At 36.1% G+C, this 5,821-nt stretch overlaps 2 non-coding genes across 2 annotated transcripts; both read right to left on the bottom strand.

Annotated features, from left to right (window-relative positions):
* Positions 1-2,468: 2,468 nt before the first annotated feature.
* Positions 2,469-2,622, bottom strand: LOC131503318 (small nucleolar RNA SNORA62/SNORA6 family). Its single transcript, XR_009257409.1, has one exon. It is a non-coding gene; the product is annotated as a small nucleolar RNA SNORA62/SNORA6 family (small nucleolar RNA).
* Positions 2,623-3,100: 478 nt separating this feature from the next.
* On the bottom strand, positions 3,101-3,204 carry LOC131503283 (U6 spliceosomal RNA). The gene has a single exon (XR_009257385.1). It is a non-coding gene; the product is annotated as a U6 spliceosomal RNA (small nuclear RNA).
* Positions 3,205-5,821: the final 2,617 nt, after the last annotated feature.

Genomic DNA, 5,821 nt, shown 5'->3' on the forward strand with positions numbered 1-5,821 from the left:
TAGGAGCCGTTGGCCTGTACACTCCGGATTGGCTGGGAAAGTAGTGCCCTTGTGACGCAGGAACACTGGAGCGTCGTGACTGCCAGCCTGGGGGAGAGGGCATGAACTCTGGGGTGATAAACTTCTGTTAAGGCCTCTTTTCTCCCCTCATCGGCCGGGGAGGCACAGGGGAGGACTGGATGGAAGAATTAGTGGACTCTGTATTCCTGCTACTCATTCTCCCATCTCCCTGCTTGGGGATGGTGGTAAACATGAGCTGTTTTGTCTGGCAACCACAGCCGCAAATGAAGGGCTGAGACACCTGAGGGAGAAAATGATCAAAATACAATGTTATAGCAAATAAAGAGATATATTAAAACTTGTATTCCCTAAATTTGTAGTGACAGAGCAAGTGGCGCCAATGCTTACTTGGACAGGAAGGGACGGGACCACCATAGCAACCTTTGATGCTTTTTTTCTTAGCTTGGGGAGGTGACTACTTTCCCACTCCCGTGTTCCTCCCTTCCTGAAGACAGCAAGCTTTCCTATGATTTGATCTTTTGGTTTATGTAATAGTGGGTTCAATAGTCGCTGACTCTCCTAGCACTTCCTCCCTACACCTGCTATAAAAAAATGACTTTGTGCTTTAATGTCTACTTCTTCAATACATTCGTAGCTCATTATTCTAGCCTTTGTTTTCAAGTAGTTGAAGATAGTGATAATGTTTGCAGAATTTCTTTGGTTTGCCAAAATGAGCAATGGAAATTGACAGTAAAGAACTAAAGACTTTTAGCACCAGTTTTTCTGCTAAACAAATTTGGATTCCATGGTTCTACCACTTGATAACTATAGATCTTGAGCAAATTACTTCCTTCTGAATGTCGATTTCTCAATCGTTAGTGTATAAATGTGAATAGTGACACCTACATGACAGCATCATTATCAGGATTAAATGAACTGAGTATGTAAAAGTGTTTGGCACATGGTCTGACATGTCGTTAGTTCAGAAAATTATAATTATTATTTAAAAAATAATGGGTTTTTTTGAGAGAGAGAGAGACAGAGTGCAAGCAGGGGAGGGGCAGAGAAAGAGGGAGACAAAGAATCTGAAGCAGGCTTCAGGCTCTGAGCTGTCAGCGCCCCTGACATGGGGCTCTAACTCAGGAACTGTGAGATCATGACCTGAGCGAAAGATGGATGCTTAACCACCTGAACCACCCAAGTGCCCCTATAATAATTGTTATTGGTAAGTATCTGACTGCTTGCGTGATGTTTCAGAACAAGCATATCAATATGAATAAGAGGAAGCATTTACCTTCAAGTTACTCACAGAGTGATAACTGATAAAGTAAGATAAATGCAATGTACAGAAATCTAAATCAGGCTAGGTGGGTCAAGGCAGGTATCCCTAAAGAAGTGAGAGCTAAACTGAAACCTGAATGATGTGTAGTATGCCAAGAAATTATAATAAAGAAGTTTTAGGTAGAAGGAACAGTCATGAAGCAATGTGGTAATTGGAGCTTTGGGAGCAAGTGGAGGAATAGAAACTGAGGAAATAAATAGGAAAAAGCACATAGGCCTTCAGGTTTCATGTTAGATTTTGACGTATAGTCTTTTCAAGGCTGTTTCTTCTTTTATAAAAATGTGGAAAATCTTAACTTGCAAATTTACTGTGAAGATTAAATAAGTTGGAGATGTTGCCTAAGGGCATCTTTCACTTATGAAGCACTCAATAAATTATATCTATTATTAATCCATGGATGATTAGACAGCTCTGAAGCATTTAGCTCTTCGTGTGAAAGGTGGATCAATCTAGAATATAAAGTGGACTTGAAAGGGGGAAAGACTGGAAGCACTTGCAGCAATACAAAAATAAAATGACAATAGTGAAAGGGAAAGATATTTAGGACAGGGGACTGCTAGAATTTGGATATAAGAGAGAGAGGCAAAGGAGATGGATATAACCAATGAAGGAGTGTAGGTTAGGAACAATTTGAGATCTACATTTTCTTTTGATATTTCTTTGTGATAACAGTGGTATAAAATCTAATTTTTTTTATTGTTTTCATTATCTTTCTGGTGTGAGATTGTGACTTATTTTCTCATTTTGCTGTGAGCTCTTACTTTGGTGTCAAGCTAAATTAATGCACTATTTCTTATAATAGGTTATCTTTGACAACCTAAAGTAAATTGGTTGATATGACGTACAAAATTTGAATTAACCTATTATATAGGATGTTTTTGATAATTATTTTGAAGTAATTATTTAAAAAAAAACTGTATTGATAATTGTAACTGAAAGTATCATCTATGTAGATGTTTGTTTATGCTTCCCTGTCTACTTGGGCAGTTTGTATCTGAGTTCAAATCATTCTCAAGAATGGGACAGAAACTTGTGGGACTGGAAAAAATATATTCTAAGGAAATTAGTATACTTTTTCTTGACCTTTTATATATGTGACTATTTATTTATTTAATTATTTATTTTTACTTGCAGCAAGAATTACTATCAAAGTCCACTCATTGGCGCAAAGACCCTTGTGGTGTTACCAAAAGACTTGCCCCTCATGTAGCATACTACCTGTAATTCTGAGTTCATCAGCTAGCCAGTGGCCTCAACTCCAAGCTCTAAAAATGTGCATGACTTATTGATCATACAAACAATACATGAATTCATACACACTTTATAAGTCAAACCACATAGAAATATAGAGAGTAAAAATTAAAATTACACTAACACCTTCTTTTTAAAATCCTCCTCCCTTGGGGCGCCTGGGTGGCTCAGTCGGTTGAGTGTCCGACTTCAGCTCAGGTCACGATCTCGCGGTCCATGAGTTCGAGCCCCACGTCGGGCTCTGGGCTGATGGCCCAGAGCCTGGAGCCTGCTTCCGATTCTGTGTCTCCCTCTCCTCCTCCCCCGTTCATGCTCTGTCTCTCTCTGTCTCAAAAATGAATAAACGTTAAAAAAAAAATAAAAAAAAAATCCTCCTCCCAGAGGAAACCACTATTAACAGTTTGATTTGTATCATTTTTCACAAACATGATGACATTTATTAAGTCAGTTATAAGGGATAAAAAGTCACTTATAACATGAAAGTTAAGTACACAGTCTACTTTTTAAAAAAATATGGAATGCTTCATCAGTTTGCATGTCATCCTTGCACAAAGGCCATGCTAATGTTCTCTGTTTTGTTCTGATTTTAGTATATGCACTATTACACAGGCTTTGAAGTGAGGCTTCTTGGGTTCAATCCCAGACTCTACCACTTACAACTGTGTAATATAGTGCATCCTATATAACTTCTCTGTGCCTCCATTTTCTCATGGGTGAAATGGAAATTATAATATCTGTTTTATAGAGATATTATGAGGGTTATACTACTTAGTGTATGTGAAGTATTAGAAAAATGCCTGGCACATATACATGATGGAATCATATTGTATACGTTGTTCTGCAACTTCCATTCCATTAGTACAGATAAAGGCAATACAGTGTACTGATTAAGTAAGTGGATTCTAAATCCAATTGCCTGGTGCAAATACTAGTTCTACCATTTACTATGTTTGTGAACTTCAACAAGTATATAAACTTTTTCTGTCTTTGTTTCCTTTGTAAAATTCAAATAAGAGCTTCGTTATTTTTAAGTTTTATTTGAATTCCAGTTAGTTAACATAAAGTGTAATATTAGGTTCTAGTGTACAATGTAGTGATTGTGCTTCATCACTTCCACACAACACCCAGTGCTCATCACAAGTACACGCCTTAATCATCATCACCTATTTAACACATCCTCCCATGCACCTCCATTCTGGTAACTCTCATTTTGTTCTCTATAATTAAGAATCTGTTTCTTGGTTTGCCTCTTTTTTTTGTCCCTTTGCTTATTCATTTTGCTTCTTAAATTCCATATATGAATGAAATCATAGTATTTGTCTTTGACTGACTTATTTCACTCAGCATAATACTCTCTAGCTCCATCCATGTCATTCCAAAAGGCAAGATTTAATTCTTTTGTATGGTTCTGTAATATTCCAGTGTGTGTGTGTGTGTGTGTGTGTGTGTCTGTGTGTGTGTGTAACAGCACTGTTATATATGTAATATAATATAATATAATATAATATAATATAATATATAATTTTATATTATATATAACACATCTTCTTTATCCATTCATCAACTAGTGGATATTTGGGCTGTTTCCATGAAGTGGCTATTGTAGATAATGCTGCTATAAACATCAGGATGCATGTATCCCACTGAAATAGTATTTTTACAGTCTTTGGTTAAATAGCTAGTAATGCAATTACTGGATAGTAGGGTAATTAAGAAGAAATAATATCTGTTCTTTCTAAACTATTCCAAGAAAAAGAAAAGGAAGTAAAACTTCCAAATTCATTCTTTGAGGCCAACGTTATCCTCATACCAAAACAAGATAAAGACACAGCTAAAAAAAAGAAATAGAGGCCAATATCCTTGATGAACACAGATGCAAAAATTCTCTAAAAAATTCTAGTGAAACGAATCCAACAATACATTAAAAATATTATTCACCATGACCAAGGGGGATTTATCCCTGAGTTGCAAGGGGGGCTCAATATTCACAAATCAATCGATGTGATACATCACTTTAATAAGAAAAAAAAAACAATAAGAACCACCATATGATCCTTTCAAAAGATGTAGAAAAAAAAACATTTTACAACGTACAACATCCATTCATGATAAAAACCCTTAACAAAGTAGGGGTAGAGAGAACACACCTCAACATCATAAAGGCCATATATGGAAAATCCATAGCTAATATCATCCTCAAGGGGAAAAAACTGAGACCTTTTCCTCTGTGGTCAAGAATAAGACAGGATGTCCAATCTCACCACTGTTATTTAGCATAGTACTGGAAGCTCTAGCCACAGCAATCAGACAACAAAACATAATAAAAGGCATCCAAATTGGCAAGGAAGAAGTCAAACGTTCACTCTTCACAGATGACATGATACCTTAGATTGAAAGCCCAAAAGATTCCACCAAAAAATTGGTAGAACTGATATATATCCAGTGAAGTCACAGGATACAAAGCCAATGCACAGAAATCTGTTGCATTTCTATACACCAATAATGAAGCAGAAGAAAGAGAAATCAAGGAATTGATACCATTTACAATTGCACCAGAAAGCATAAATTACCTAGGAATAAACCTAACCAAATATGTGAAAGAACTCTGCTCTAAAAGCTGTAAAACGCTGGTGAAATAAACGGAAGAAGACTCAAAGAAATGGAAAGACATTCCAAGTTCATGGATTGAAAGAACAAATACTGTTAAAATGTTTATACTATTCAAAGCAATCTACACATTAATGGAATCCTTTTCAAAATAGCACCAGCATTTTTCACAGAGCTAGAACAAACAATCCTAAAATTTTTATGGAACCACAAAAGACCCCGAAATAACCAAAGCAATTTTGAAAATGAAAAGCAAAGCTGGAGGCATCACAATTCTGGACTTCAAGTTATATTACAAAAGTGCAGTGATGAAAACAGTATGGTACAGGTCATAAAAATAAACACATAGATCAATGGAACAGAATAGAAAACGCAGAAAAAAAAAGCCCACATCTGTATGCCCAATTAATCTTCAAAAAAGCAGGAATGAATATGCAATAGAAAAAAGACAGTCCTTCTACAAATGATGTTGGGAAAAGTGGACAGCTACATGCAAAAGAATGAAACTGGACCACTTTCTGACACAATACACAGAAAATAATTCAAATGGATGAAAGATCTAAATGCAAGACAGAAAACCATAAAAATTCTAGAAGAGAACACAGGCAGTAAACTCCTTGA

This window comes from Neofelis nebulosa, chromosome X, assembly GCF_028018385.1.
Source record: "Neofelis nebulosa isolate mNeoNeb1 chromosome X, mNeoNeb1.pri, whole genome shotgun sequence".
NCBI classification, from domain to species: domain Eukaryota; kingdom Metazoa; phylum Chordata; class Mammalia; order Carnivora; family Felidae; genus Neofelis; species Neofelis nebulosa.